This window comes from Saccostrea cucullata, unplaced genomic scaffold (assembly GCF_032062105.1).
Source record: "Saccostrea cucullata isolate Sc308-1 unplaced genomic scaffold, CSIRO_AGI_Scuc_v1 ctg1570, whole genome shotgun sequence".
NCBI classification, from domain to species: domain Eukaryota; kingdom Metazoa; phylum Mollusca; class Bivalvia; order Ostreida; family Ostreidae; genus Saccostrea; species Saccostrea cuccullata.
The window spans coordinates 22,565-37,340 of record NW_026940576.1 but is presented as its reverse complement, the minus strand read 5'-3'; the positions used below and the strand labels follow the sequence as shown (position 1 = coordinate 37,340).

General features: G+C 35.4%; 1 long non-coding RNA gene across 1 annotated transcript; it reads right to left on the bottom strand.

The window, feature by feature from the left end:
• Window positions 1-4,435: 4,435 nt before the first annotated feature.
• LOC134255643 (uncharacterized) lies at window positions 4,436-6,768 on the bottom strand. Its single transcript, XR_009989596.1, has 3 exons — window positions 6,702-6,768; window positions 6,203-6,280; window positions 4,436-4,785 (listed from the first exon to the last, which is right to left on the bottom strand). It is a non-coding gene; the product is annotated as an uncharacterized LOC134255643 (long non-coding RNA).
• Between the last annotated feature and the right edge of the window lie 8,008 nt (window positions 6,769-14,776).

The window sequence follows — 14,776 nt, the reverse complement described above, 5'->3', positions numbered from 1 at the left end:
GGACCTCCAAAACATCAAAGGTGGGAAAGTTACTATGTTTGCAAATACAACCTATTTTGACTGACAAGTCTCCTTCTACTGTCATTGTTTCTTTACCCTTTGACCCCGTTACCTTATCAAACCCTTTGTTCTTTTTATCATCTTTGTTCATGTTTAACGCATATAAGGACCTTTAAGCTTGATGAGCTAAAAATACTAAACCCGTTCTCGGAATTAGGGTCTTTGGATATTTTACAAAACAGTACCTTATGCAACACGGACCTAGGCGAACGATCAGTTTTCACGTCAAGCATTGGGATTTGAATCTGATACATAAGGATCAGTTCTGTACTCCGTTATCCCAGAGAAATACCCCCTAACCACTCCGCAAAGCGGTCCACTTAGATCGTTTTATTTGTTTACACCCTGTTCACAAATATTATCATTTACTGCTTTCATGAGATTGATAACTGTGCGTTTATATTTCATCACAATTTAAGATCGTTATTAATGCTGATATCTGTTCTTAAAATCATACTATTAAGGTTTAAGAAAGACTTAATTCTACAACATTTGTTCATTGGTGTCATAAAAATGTTTCAAATAAGGATATGGAGATAACAAACAGTTTTCAATCTCAAAAATACAAAATAAGAGCAGAGCAAACACGGACCTCTGAAATATCAGAGGTGAGATCAAGTACCATGGAGGAGTGAGCATCCCATGCCGACCGGTCACACCCGCTGCGTGTGCTCCTTATCATGATTAGGAGATAAAGGAAAAAATCCGTCGTCAATTCAGTGTATAAACAATGGACTAACAATTAGTATAACAGTCAGCATTTGAATAAATGATAAATTGTATTTGCTGACAAAGTCATTGTATCGACCATAGAACTAACGAAATGATGACTTGAAATAAGACATTTGATATTCTTGTTTTATCAACTTTCTCGTTAATTTTTTTTTAAAATTATTTTTGAGAATAACAATATGTTCGATATTGAATGAAGAATATGGAGATAACGAACAGTATTCAATATCCAAGTTTATAAAACAATACAAAATAGGAGCAGAGCAAACACGGACCTTCGAAACATTAAATGTAAGATCAGTTGTCATTGAGGAGTGAGCATCCCCTGCCGACTGCCACGTGCTACCTGTAAAGATCGGGAAATAACGAACAAGTTCGTCGTCTATTCAGTGTATGCATAATGGACTAATAATGATGAAAATCATCAGTCAGCAATTGATTCATTGATGAATTATATGTGTTTAAAAGGTTAATGCATCGACCAGTCTGCTTACAAAATGATGAATTTATTCAATGAATAACATTCATTTTTTGTACCTAATAAATAAATGATTGGATATTTTTATTCATGGTACCATTTTGAAGATGTTACCAAATAAACATAGTCTCCCGCGTGGCGCTGTGTTTAAAGCTTTTATCAAAAAGTTTGGTTGTTAGATTTCCATTAGCGTTTTTTTTTCGAGTAAAATATTCAAGAATGAAATAGTTGTGTCACACCCTGTAGTATCTTTTATCTCATCAACAAAGGAACTGAAAGCATAGCAGTTCATAGTTACTCTTTGTCGTTGTAGAACCTGGCCAGACGGACAAAACATTGATACTTGAAGTTGTAATCCCTTGTTCTGTTTTAATGGCGCTTGCATTTTTTATCGGACTAGCTTGCTACTTTCATAAGCGACGCGATGTTTCCAAATCCTGCAGAACTGTAAAATTTGATAACAGAGTAGGAGAGACTAAGCATTAACGCAGAGGATTTAGTATTCGAAAACCCTACGATTAATAATGTACCAAGTTATATATACTGGAGGGAAAAAGAAATGAACGGATGAAAACGTAATATGCGATTTGTTTACTAGGTGGCTAAAAATTACGAAAATTAGTTAGAAGTGTATTCTTGTTACTTTGAACTAACATCTGTGCTCAAATCTACCCAAACATGACGTGTATTACTTTATGTACCCGTACGAAAAGTGATAAAAAGCCAAAAATCAAATCCATGTTGATGATGACAGTTTTGTGGTCACATTCTGTAGTACCCATTGATGCACTGGAGGTATAAACAGCTTTTTACGTATATGCAGACCGTATAAATTTATTGCGATCACGGTATAGCTGCCAGATGTTTCACTTGGTCTAGTTATTAAATTGCGTAAGTGATAAAGGGCAACAACATGTTATTCTGCAGTTTATTTTTAACATTTCCGCCCAAAAATATATTGCGTGAGAGTAAATTAAAAGGTTTCCAACCAACCATGACGTTGACATTGGATTGTAATAAAGTGACATCAAGAGGTTTTTTTAATTTTGCCATCTTGTCAATATTCGAAGAAATATCACTGAAGCCGATGTTAATACAATGGGAATCAATTGTGGAAAAAATTCACCCTGAAATGACAAAAACTTTTTGATCCGCCAGCTAGGCATCCTTACTTTGATAAAACTCTCAGTCGTCCCATACGTAATGTTCTTAGCATATTTACAACGGGAAAATTCTGTCACTGTATACCAAGACGTTCTTACAAACATAAACAAATACCAAATAAGCTAGAATCTAGAAATTCAACCAATTTTTGTTCTTCGAAAATTTTCGAGATGAACTGGGCGGAAGGATTTGTTGTCGTTTAAATGTTGCAGCTATTCTCGACCAACGTATGCAACCCTGTCGGAAAGGTTGATTAATATCCCTTTTGGAAAGATAAATTTTCTGATGAACTTAATGCTCAGGAAATTCAAGGCTTTTACTGATGCTCAAGGGGAAATTACGAGAATTTTTATTACCACTTTTTGGGGTAGGGCATCGACATATGAATTTCAGAAACTCATAAATTTTCAGTCAAAATGACATAAGATTTTGGAAACTTGTTGAAAAAAAAAGATGTAAATGTTTGATAATATTACTGTTAAATACACTGGATATAATACTTTCAGTTCAATTCAAAAGTTAGCGATGCTTTTCCTTTTCCATTCAGTATATGTATATAGGATCTCACATGATTTTGTGTTGGATATGATTTTTATCAAACGAATGTCAACCGAGGCGCAGCCTCGGTTTTTATTTCATTAACCATGTTCATAGAGTTAATGTTACCACACTCTTATGCAAATGGTTTTCGAGGGGTGAAAGGTAAGGGGATGAAAACACACAACGAGTTGGATTTAAATTATACCCAACTACAAATCATGTGAGATTCATATTGTCCCATGTTTTATACACTACCTTCAATGTTTACACTGCTTTATATGGGACTCCACTTCATTTTACATCATCACTCTAACGCAGTACCATATGTGACGTTTAGGATGTAAAAAATATCCATTGAGTCATACTCATAGGATAAATGTGTAAACATGGGATAAATAATATAAATGATCACAATATGTCACCGTTTTATGTTTAATTTTTTTTGTATTCTTAAAATATGTATATTGATGACAATGCTATTCTGATAGGAATCGTTTGCACTTGCATGTTAATATCAACTTACATAAACCTTATATATTCAAGGTATCATATATTGAAATGGATATAAACACATAGTAGAATCAATTTGTATATCAAATGCATGCATCATTTTTTTAATGTGAGAATACTCATACTTTCACTTGCAATACCGAAGGTATGTCTTAAAATGCTTGAAACATGAGTTTATTCCTAAAATTAAGTTTAGCTGACATTGACATGAAAACACATTTTTTATAACTGTTCAAGCACCTTCTTCTGAGTCTTGTTTTTTTTTATTTTTACATTTAATCAGGGAAAACATACCACATAGAGGTTTTTATTTCATTAACCATGTTCATAGAGTTAATGTTACCACACTCTTATGCAAATTATTGTGATACTAAGATACACAATCATGAAAGAGTATGAAAAAGCACTTTCGTGTCATTCTTTATGTGTTCTTTATTTTGAAAAACTATCATAAAATATTTTATTTATTAATAAGTAAAATTCAATAAAAAGATAATTTGATATTGTTGTTGTAATTATTACGAGGGTTGTCCCATAAAATCCTGGACAAAGCGTTTTTCTCGAAAAGTAATGGGCGCACTAAGTTGAAATTTTCAGTAAATATTTATTCATCATATTTAAGTGAATCATAATGTTTTTGATAATATATATTCAAAAATAAAGATTTTATTCTGCTTGAATGTGCACAAGGTACAGTCCTACGGCGCACGGTAAAAATAGCAAGGTTATATTAGAGAAGACATAAAAATTAGTTCGTAATAAAAGTTTTCAATACATAAGATTAGGATGAAAATTATCCTTATTCCATTCCTTAATCAATTCTGTCGTCTTTTTAAAAAATTCAAGGCATTTGGTTAATTTTTGGCAGTTTCCTGAGCATTTGAAATAGGAAAGTAATAAACACAATACACGAAAAATGGCGACTTTTTATGTGTCAAATAATGACCTTGCGTAGAGAATAGTGATCCAAACTCCTCTTTGATAAATAACAGAAAATCTTTTCTACATTTAAACTTTACATTTTAATTAACAAAATATTGTACAACAAAATAAACTGCTTTGGTGTGTGGTCGTCCCTGTCCCTCGAATGCCGGTATTCTATGGTTCCAAACGGTGTTTGGGTTACACTACAGTCTCTTGCCGCTAAGGAGGCTCAGTCACCCCTCTCCAGTGCGAAGAGATTACACTTCCCCCTCTCCCGTGCCGAAGAGGTTACACGTCCGTCTTGCGTTTAAGACAATGAGATGTGACTGGTACGGGCCGCCATCTCTACACTACTACACAGGAATGATCAATGAGACCTGTTAAATATCATACACAGAATAATATAGACATATATACAATTTACGCTTTGAACCGTTACAGTACAGTATGTACAATGCAATAAATGCTATACTTCACAACAGTAAATACAGAACGTAGAACCGACAAATAAAGACACAAACAATCCACCATACTTTACAGACTTTAGCAGTTTCGAATACAATGTAACTATAAATAACAGAACTTTAAAAATATGAAATGGAATAGCTTAAAGTTGCATATTTTAGAAATTTCGTGTCTGGGTGTTTTAAGATATTTACAACTTCATAAAATAATAAAAACAAATACAAATAAGGCTTACCTCAGAGAAGCAGGACCAAATCATAAATTCTAAATAAGGGTTGAGTTGAAATACCCTCAGTGGTCTGCCATGTGTATAATAAAAGTCAATTATGTAAATCTTGAGAAGTTTTGAAAACGTCCTTCTACCTGGACTGCCGTGTCCAAACTGAAGCACGGGCTCACCAATATTTTAAAGGTCCAGTGATTTGAGGTATAAAACGGGGTTAAATGAACCCAGTGAAAAATGGAGGCTCCCCACAGGTGAATACAAATTACTGCGTGTTCGATTAGGAGATTTGAATGTGACAATTACCTCATATTTTTACAAAAGTACGCAGTACTTTAAAACACATAAAAATCTAATAAAAATTAGAAAGCAAACCTGAATCTTTACAGATAAGAAACTATTTACAAAAATTTACAAACGACTAAGATAATCTGCACCTACATTCTCTTTTCCCTTTATAGCCTGAATTCTAAATCGATACGGCTGGAGACTGAGTGCCCAGCGCATCAATCTAGGATTAGTGACCTTTGACTGATTGAGATACACAAGTGGACTATGATCAGTCTCTAGAACAAACTCTTGACCGTATAAATACTTTTGAAATTTCTGAATGGCCCAAACAATAGCCAAACATTCTTTCTCCACTGTTGCGTACGCACTTTCACTCTCTTTCAACTTCCTACTCGCGTATGCTACTGGTAACTTTTGATCTTCTACACTCTGCAATAACACAGCCCCTAAACCTCTATCAGATGCATCAGTCTGAGGTATAAAAGACTCCTTTATGTTTGGTAGTTTCAAAATAGGAGAATGAATTAAGGACGACTTCAATGACTGAAATGCAATTTCGTGACATTTTCCCCACACAAGTTTGGTTGGACACCCTTTTCTAGTCAAATCTGTTAATGGCAATGCAATACATGCAAAATTTGGAACAAACTTACGATAGAATCCTATTAACCCAAGGAATGACCGCAGTTGCTTCTTAGTTCCTGGTCTTGGTGCATCTTGTATAGCCTTGACCTTGTCAGACATTGGTCTCAACTGTTCATTGCCAATCACATGACCTAGACAATTCAAACTGGGATAGGCAAATGAGCACTTACTTGGTTTAGCAGTTAGGCCTGCGCTACGTAGACGCTGAAAAAGTTCGTCAAGTACTTTGAGATGATGTTCAAATGTCTCTGTAAAAAATGGTTATGTCATCAATAAAATTGTCGACATTTTCCATGTCACTCAAAACTTCAATCGCATCAATCGTGAAAAAGTAGCTGGCGCTGTGACTAAGCCAAAGGGCATAACACAAAATTGAAATAACCCTTTACTTGTTCTAAAAGCTGTCTTTGGTTTAGATGCTTCTGTCAGTTTTATTTGCCAGTACCCCTTTGATAAGTCAATTTTTGAGAAATATTTGTGTCCTGCAAATTTTGCAAATATTACATCGGCATCTGGTATTGGTTCAGAGTCAAAAATTGTCTGTCTGTTTAGTAACCGAAAGTCAATACAAAACCGATTGGTACCATCCTTCTTTGGAACAATAACTATTGGAGAACAAAAAGGAGACTCAGACGGTTCAATGATCTTTAATTTTAACGTGTCACTCACCTCTTTGTTGACCGTTTCTTCCAAAGAAAAAGGAACTGAACGTGTTTTGACATGTATTGGCTTATCACTTACCATGCAGATGTCATGTTCTAAAATAGAAATGGTTGGTCTTGTAAAACGTCAACATACTTGGCTATGAGACTCATCAGCTTTTCCCTCTCCACATTTGATAGCGAACCATTTATATATACTGCTGTGCCTTGGTCAGCATCAAGTGTCGGATAGTTGTCTAACTGTCCTTCCTGTGTTGCGTCTCGCACACAATCCACAAATGTAGCATTTACTGTACCAAATACACTTTCATTAGTCACAACAAGAACATTGTTACCTTGTGCTCTTTCGACATATTTCTTAAGAAGATTTATATGAAAGGTCTTTACCTTGCCGTTCATTTTTAGCTGGTAGTCTACACGGTTTACCTTCTTTACAATGTCAAAAGGGCCATTCCATTGAAGTAGTAACTTGTTGTGGTGGAGGCATTAAAATAAGAGCTTTGTCACCTACCTTTAGAGATCTATGTCTAGCTCTCTTGTCGTAGTACTTCTTGTACCTGGTGGCAGATTTTTCAAGGTTTTCTCTGGCAAGCTGAGCCATGGACTGCAGTCTCTCTTTCAGATCTAAAATATACTGATAGGTTGTTTTCACGTTTGGATCTTCTATTTCCTTTGTACAAAGTTCTTTTAAAATAGCCATTGGACCCCGTACTAACCTTCCATAAACTAATTCAAAGGGAGAAAACCCCATACTTTCCTGTGGTAATTCTCTATAAGCAAAGAGTACTGCATTTCAATACTTATCCCAGTCCTTAGGCTTCTCTGCACAAAGTCGTTTCAAGATTTGCTTTTAAGTTCCATAAAAGCGTTCGACTAACCCATTAGAGGAGGGGTGATAAGGTGTGGTTGTCCACTGCTTCATAGAAATGAGTCGACTTACCTCCTTCATAAGAGAGGACGTGAATTGAGTACCCATGTCCGTTAACATTTCTCTTGGTATACCTACCCTAGAGAAAATTTCCATTAACGCTTCTGCAACTCTTTCTGTCTCTATACTTGGTAAAGCTACAGCTTCTGGATAACGGCTTGAATAATCTACTAGAGTAAGTATGTACCTGTTACCCTTTTCCGTGATTGGCGATAACGGGCCCACTATGTCAACTGCAACTCGCTGGAATGGCACGTCAATTAATGGCATACGTTCTAAAGGCACTCTGCTCACCCTATCTTTTTGAAGAGTACGCTGGCATATATCACAGGACTGACAAAACCGTCGGATGTCACTCTTGAGTCCTGGCCAGAAAAACTCTGAGTTAACTATAGTTTACTATAGTTAACTATAGTGATAACTTTGACACTTTGAAAACTTTGATTTACTATAGTGATAACTTTGACACTTTGAAAAACTTTGACGAAAACTTTGACACTTTGAAAAACTTGAACGAAAACTTTGACACTTTGAAAAACTTTGGCGAAAACTTTGACACTTTGAAAAACTTTGGCGAAAACTTTGACACTTTGAAAAACTTTGGCGAAAACTTTGACACTTTGAAAAACTTTGGCGAAAACTTTGACACTTTGAAAAACTTTGACGAAAACTTTGATACTTTGAAAAACTTTGGCGAAAACTTTGACACTTTGAAAATCTTTCGCGAAAACTTTGACACTTTGACAAACTTTATCGAAAACTTTGATACTTCGAAAAACTTTATCAAAAACTTTGATACTTCAAAAAACTTTATCGAAAACTTGGATACTTCGAAAAACTTTGACGAAAACTTGGATACTTCGAAAAACTTTGTCAAAAACTTGGATACTTTAAAACTTTGAAAAAGTTTATTGAAAACTTTGACACTTTAAAAAAACTTTATCAAAAACTTTTATTCTTCGAGAAACTTTATCAAAAACTTTGACACTTTGAAAAACATTATCGAAGTCTCTGATACTTTGTAAAACTTAATTGAAAACTTGGATACTTTGAAAAACTTTATCAACAAGAGGCCCATGGGCCTTATAGGTCACCTGAGCATTATGCAACAACTTTCCAGTTATTCAATTTGATTCATGTTTTAAGCCAGATGCTATATGACGTTCACAATTATGAAAGAGGCACCATTGATCATCATAACAATACACTTAGCAGTTGCTTAGCTTGGTTACTGAATACCCATACACAGGGTAGGGGAACAAAAATGCATTCCAACTAATCAGTAGTGCCCCTAACACTGTGACATAAACCCCTGACCCTAGGTTCACACATTGCACAAATTTTAAAAAGGCACCCTTAATATAAAAAAAATAAATGTTCTATAAATACAAAAGAGCAGATTTCAAACAATAAATTCATTTTCAGTATATAAGTAGAGCCCCCACCCCACCCCTGACCCTGGGGCCTTGAAATTCACAAGTCTGCAAGATTAGGGCCCTTGCTCATCATAACTATAAAGGTAGTTCATCTGCTTCATACCCAGAGACAGAGAATAACATTTTCAAGATTCAATGTATTTTCACTGTATAATCAATAGAGCCCCGCCCCCCTTACACCAGAACCCCTGACCCTGGGGCCATAAAATTCATAATTTTAAAAAAGGCATTCTTGCTCATCATAACTATGTACTTAGTTTATTTAATTCCTAGGAGCAGTGAAGAAGATTTTCAAAGAATTCATGTATTTTCAATATATAATCAACAGAGCCCCCCCCCTCCCCAACACCAGAACCCTTGACCCTGGGGCCATAAAATTCACAATTTTGGTAGAGGCACTCTTGCTCATCATAACTATGCACTTAGTTAGTTTATTTAATACCTACGAGCAGAGAAGAAGATTTTCAAAGATTCATGTATTTTTACTATATAATCTATAGAGCCCCACCCTAACACCAGAACCCTGGGACCATAAAATTCACAATTTTGGTTGAGGCACTCTTGCTCATCATAACTATGCACTTAGTTAGTTTACTAAATACCTAGGAGCAGAGAAGAAGATTTTCAAAGAATTCATGTATTTTCAATATATAATCAATATAGCCCCCCCCCCCCTCCCCAACACCAGAACCCTTGACCCTGGGGCCATAAAATTCACAATTTTGGTTGAGGCACTCTTGCTCATCATAACTATGCACTTAGTTAGTTTATTTAATACCTACGAGCAGAGAAGAAGATTTTCAAAGATTCATGTATTTTTACTATATAATCTATAGAGCCCCACCCTAACACCAGAACCCTGGGGCCATAAAATTCACAATTTTGGTTGAGGCACTCTTGCTCATCATAACTATGCACTTAGTTAGTTTACTAAATACCTAGGAGCAGAGTAGAAGATTTTCAAAGAATTCATGTATTTTCACTATATAATCAATATAGCCCCACCCCCCCTCCCCAACACCAGAACCCTTGACCCTTGGGCCATAAAATTCACAATTTTGGTTGAGGCACTCTTGCTCATCATAACTATGCACTTAGTTAGTTTATTTAATACCTATGAGCAGAGAAGAAGTTTTTCAACTAATTCTTTTATTTTTACTATATAATCAATAGAGCCCCCCCCCTCCCCAACACCAGAACCCTTGACCCTGGGGCCATAAAATTCACAATTTTGCTTGAGGCACTCTTGCTCATCATAACTATGCACTTAGTTAGTTTATTTAATACCCATGAGCAGAGAAGAAGATTTTCAAAGATTCATGTATTTTTACTATATAATCTATAGAGCCCAACCTTAACAACAGAACCCTGGGGCCATAAAATTCACAATTTTGGTTGAGGCACTCTTGCTCATCATAACTATGCACTTAGTTAGTTTATTCAATACCTAGGAGCAGAGTAGAAGATTTTCAAAGAATTCATGTATTTTCACTATATATAATCAATAGAGCCCCGCCCTCACACCAGAACCCCTGACCCTGGGGCCATAAAATTCACAATTTTGGTAGAGGCACTCTTGCTCATCATAACTATGTACTTAGTTCATTTATTTAATACCCAGGAGTAGAGAAGAAGATTTTCAAAGAAATAATGCATTTTCACTATATACTTATTTAGCCCCGCCCTAGCACTAGAACCCCTTACCCCAGGGCCATAAAATTCACAATTTGGTAGAGGACTCAATGCTGATTACAATCATGCAAACAGTTTGACTGCTTGATGTCCATGAGTAAAGAAGAAGATTTTTGAAGATTGCATTAATTTTAGTGGTTTTGGCCCCACCCCTCAGGCCCCAGGGGGGCAGGGATCATGAAATTCACAATTTTTGTTCCCCTTCACCCAAAGATGCTTTGTGCCAAATTTGGTTGAAATTGGTTCAGTGGTTGCAGAGAAGAAGCTGAAAATGTTCAAATGTTAACACACGACGGACGACGAACGACGGACGATGGACGACGACGGACGAAAACGAATAGCAATAGGTCACCTGAGTTTACTCAGGTGACCTAAAAAATTTAACACTTTGTAAAACTTTGTCGAAAACTTGGATACTTTAACACTTCGAAAAACTTTATTGAATACTTTGACACTTTAAAAACTTTATCGAAAACTTTGAAAAACTTTATCAAAAACTTTGAAAATTTAAAAAACTTTATCGAAAACTTGGATACTTTAACACATAGAAAAACTTAATTGCCAACTTTGACACTTTAAAAAACTTTATCAAAAACTTTGAAAATTTAAAAAACTTTATCAAACTTTATCGAAAACTTGGGATGCTTTGAAAAACTTTATCAAAAAGTTTGAAACTTTGAAAAACTTTATCGAAAATTCTGATACTTTGGCGAAAACTTTGACACTTTGAAAAACTTTGGCGAAAACTTTGACACTTTGAAAAACTTTGGCGAAATCTTTGAAAATTTGAAAAACTTTGGCGAAAACTTTGACACTTTGAAAAACTTTGATGAAAACTTTGACACTTTGAAAAACTTTGGCAAAAACTTTGACACTTTGAAAAACTTTGGCGAAAACTTTGACACTTTGAAAAACTTTGGCGAAAACTTTGACACTTTGAAAAACTTTGACAAAAACTTTGACACTTTGAAAAACTTTGGCGAAAAACTTTGACACTTTGAAAAACTTTGGCGAAAACTTTGACACTTTGAAAAACTTTGGCGAAAACTTTGACACTTTGAAAATCTTTGGTGAAAACTTTGACACTTTGAAAAATTTTGACGAAAACTTTGACACTTTGATTTACTATAGTTAACTATAGTAAACTATAGTTAACTATAGTTAACTATAGTATTTTTTTGTTAGGGTGCTGCTTACCATCTATAAGATCTTCCTCACTTACCTTGGATTTACGGACAACAATTCCACTGCAACCAGTATCCCTCAAAACTGTCACAGGATTCCTGTTTATATAGCCCGTAGAAATAGGCATGGAAAAGTAGTTTGCAGACATCGTACAAGCAGAAGTAAGTGTAGACGGCGACATCTTCAACATCGAATCTACTTTAGAATCTGAAGGTAACGTACTTACAAACATATTGGTTTGCCTTCTTTCTGTGCAGCGGACGGTTCTCCTTTAGTTCGTACTTCAGATACACTACCAACAACCGTTTAAGCTTTACATTCTGAAGCAATATGCCCTACTCTGTTACACTTAAAGCATCTTCTATCTGATCTGGGTACAAACTTAACAGTGTTTGTTGTTTTACTATGTACATTGTCTCTGTTCTGAGTACTGTTGCACGTTTTCTTGACTGGTTCTAGTTTCTTCTGTAACAAACCCTTACCTTTATCGACTGCCTGGACTGAGCTCAAGTTTCTAGCATCTTTGTATTGGTCTGCAAGATCTGCCATTTTCTGAAGACTCTCTGGAATTCGCTCTTTCAGAAATAAACGTAGATCTTGACTACAAATATGTAAAAACTGGTCACGCAACATGAGATCGTACAAACCCTGAAATGTTTTGGGTGCTTTAGCCATTTCTATCCATCTATCAAAATAGCTACTAAGGCGCACTGCAAATTGAGCAAAAGTTTCTAACTGATCAGGTCGACAAGATCTAAACTTTTTCTTGAACCGTCATTCGTCAGTTCAAATCGTCTAAGTAGAGCTTTTTTCAAGTTACTATAATCTAAGGCCTCATTTTTGGGCATTAACGAATAAACATCTAGAGCTTTACCCCGTAATAGTGCACTTAATTTAACAACCCAATTCTCTTCACCCCATTTTTGTGCTTCTGCATACCTTTCGAAACGGAGAAGGAAACTGTCCATCTCATCGTGAAGTTCATTAAATACAGGAGGCTTTGGAGCTTTAGGTGTAACTCGACCTTGACTTTGATCAGAATGCACATCTTTGCTAGTATTTACTACCTGTGTTTCAAACTCTTTCTCAACTTTCATCTGTTCAATCTCATACCAATATATTTCCTTCTCTAACTCTAATGACACTTTCTCTTTCTCTGCCTCACAATCTAGTCTTTTCTTTTCTAATTCTCTCTCCGCATTTCTCTCGTCTCTCTGAATAGCTTGTTGTTCTCTAGTGAAAGTTGTTAACTGCTCATCTTTCAACCCTAAGGACTCTCCATATTCTTTTAATTCTTTTAGAATGTTCATTTTCTTATATTGATTTGAAATTGAGTTAAATGACCAAAACCTCACATAACATTGGACACAATAGATAGTTAGTTTTGAACTTACTATACAATACCCATGGCAAACAATTTGGATGCTGATATGGTCCAACTTACTGAGACATTGCCGACTTTTGGAAACACTTCTCAGAGGTCTCAAACATCCAGAACCGGACAATTCTTCTACAAAAAAAGTAAAATGATCACACAACAGAAACAAAATAACAAATGCAAAAAACAAACTTGAAGGTAACATAAATGTCCAAAAATTTGTAACACTTCTATTTGTAGAAATTGAAAACAAAAATTGATTTCTTTTTACAATGACTAGATACGAGTATGGATCGACTATCCCTCTGTTATCCCACTTCTGACACCATTTTGTCAAATAATGACCTTGCGTAGAGAATAGTGATCCAAACTCCTCTTTGATAAATAACAGAAAATCTTTTCTACATTTAAACTTTACATTTTAATTAACAAAATATTGTACAACAAAATAAACTGCTTTGGTGTGTGGTCGTCCCTGTCCCTGTCCCTCGAATGCCGGTATTCTATGGTTCCAAACGGTGTTTGGGTTACACTACAGTCTCTTGCCGCTAAGGAGGCTCAGTCACCCCTCTCCAGTGCGAAGAGATTACACTTCCCCCTCTCCCGTGCTGAAGAGGTTACACGTCCGTCTTGCGTTTAAGACAATGAGATGTGACTGGTACGGGCCGCCATCTCTACACTACTACACAGGAATGATCAATGAGATTTTACGGGACAACCCTCGTATGATTACGGAGATAAAAAAAACAAAGATATGCATGCCGCATATGGTTGTGTAGATAAGTTATCGTAAAAGGCAATGGTAATAAACATATTGCCATTGTATTTCCTCTGAAATTTAAATTGAGTGCGTTTCTGAGGAGGGGGTACTGAGTGTAATTCGGAGTTGGATACCTTGTGTTATAATTATACTATATGGTTAAAAATTTATTTCTGAAACAAGTGCCCGTGAGAGGTATCCATCAGAGGACAAACAACACGAAGTAAGGATCTCTGTCCGAATGTTTGCTTTCCAGTGCCAAAAACCTAACAAAGAGCATTGTTCTATCCAACGAGGAAAAATCAGATTTTAAATCAATGTTAAAATGTGTGCCTCTTCAATATTGAGATTTCTTAGAGAAGTTGAAAAAAATGAACTAAAACATGAAAACACTGTAAAATGAACTTGAAAATGTAAAAATGACAAAATCAATCGAATGTGTGGAAATAACCATGCTTTCAATAATTGCATTTCATTATTTTTTTTAATTTTGATTATAGCGAAAATTATTTAGTAAAAAAATCTTTGTGCTGCTGTGGCAGATACCTATTTTATTATTTTTCCTTTGCCTACATGTATATATTATGTACATGTATTGTAATCGTCGTATATTATAATTATTTGATTATACCCGCACTTTCTAAAGAATGTTCGGGTATATTGTGTTGTTACTCATGTCCGTCCGTCTGTCCGTCCGTCCGTC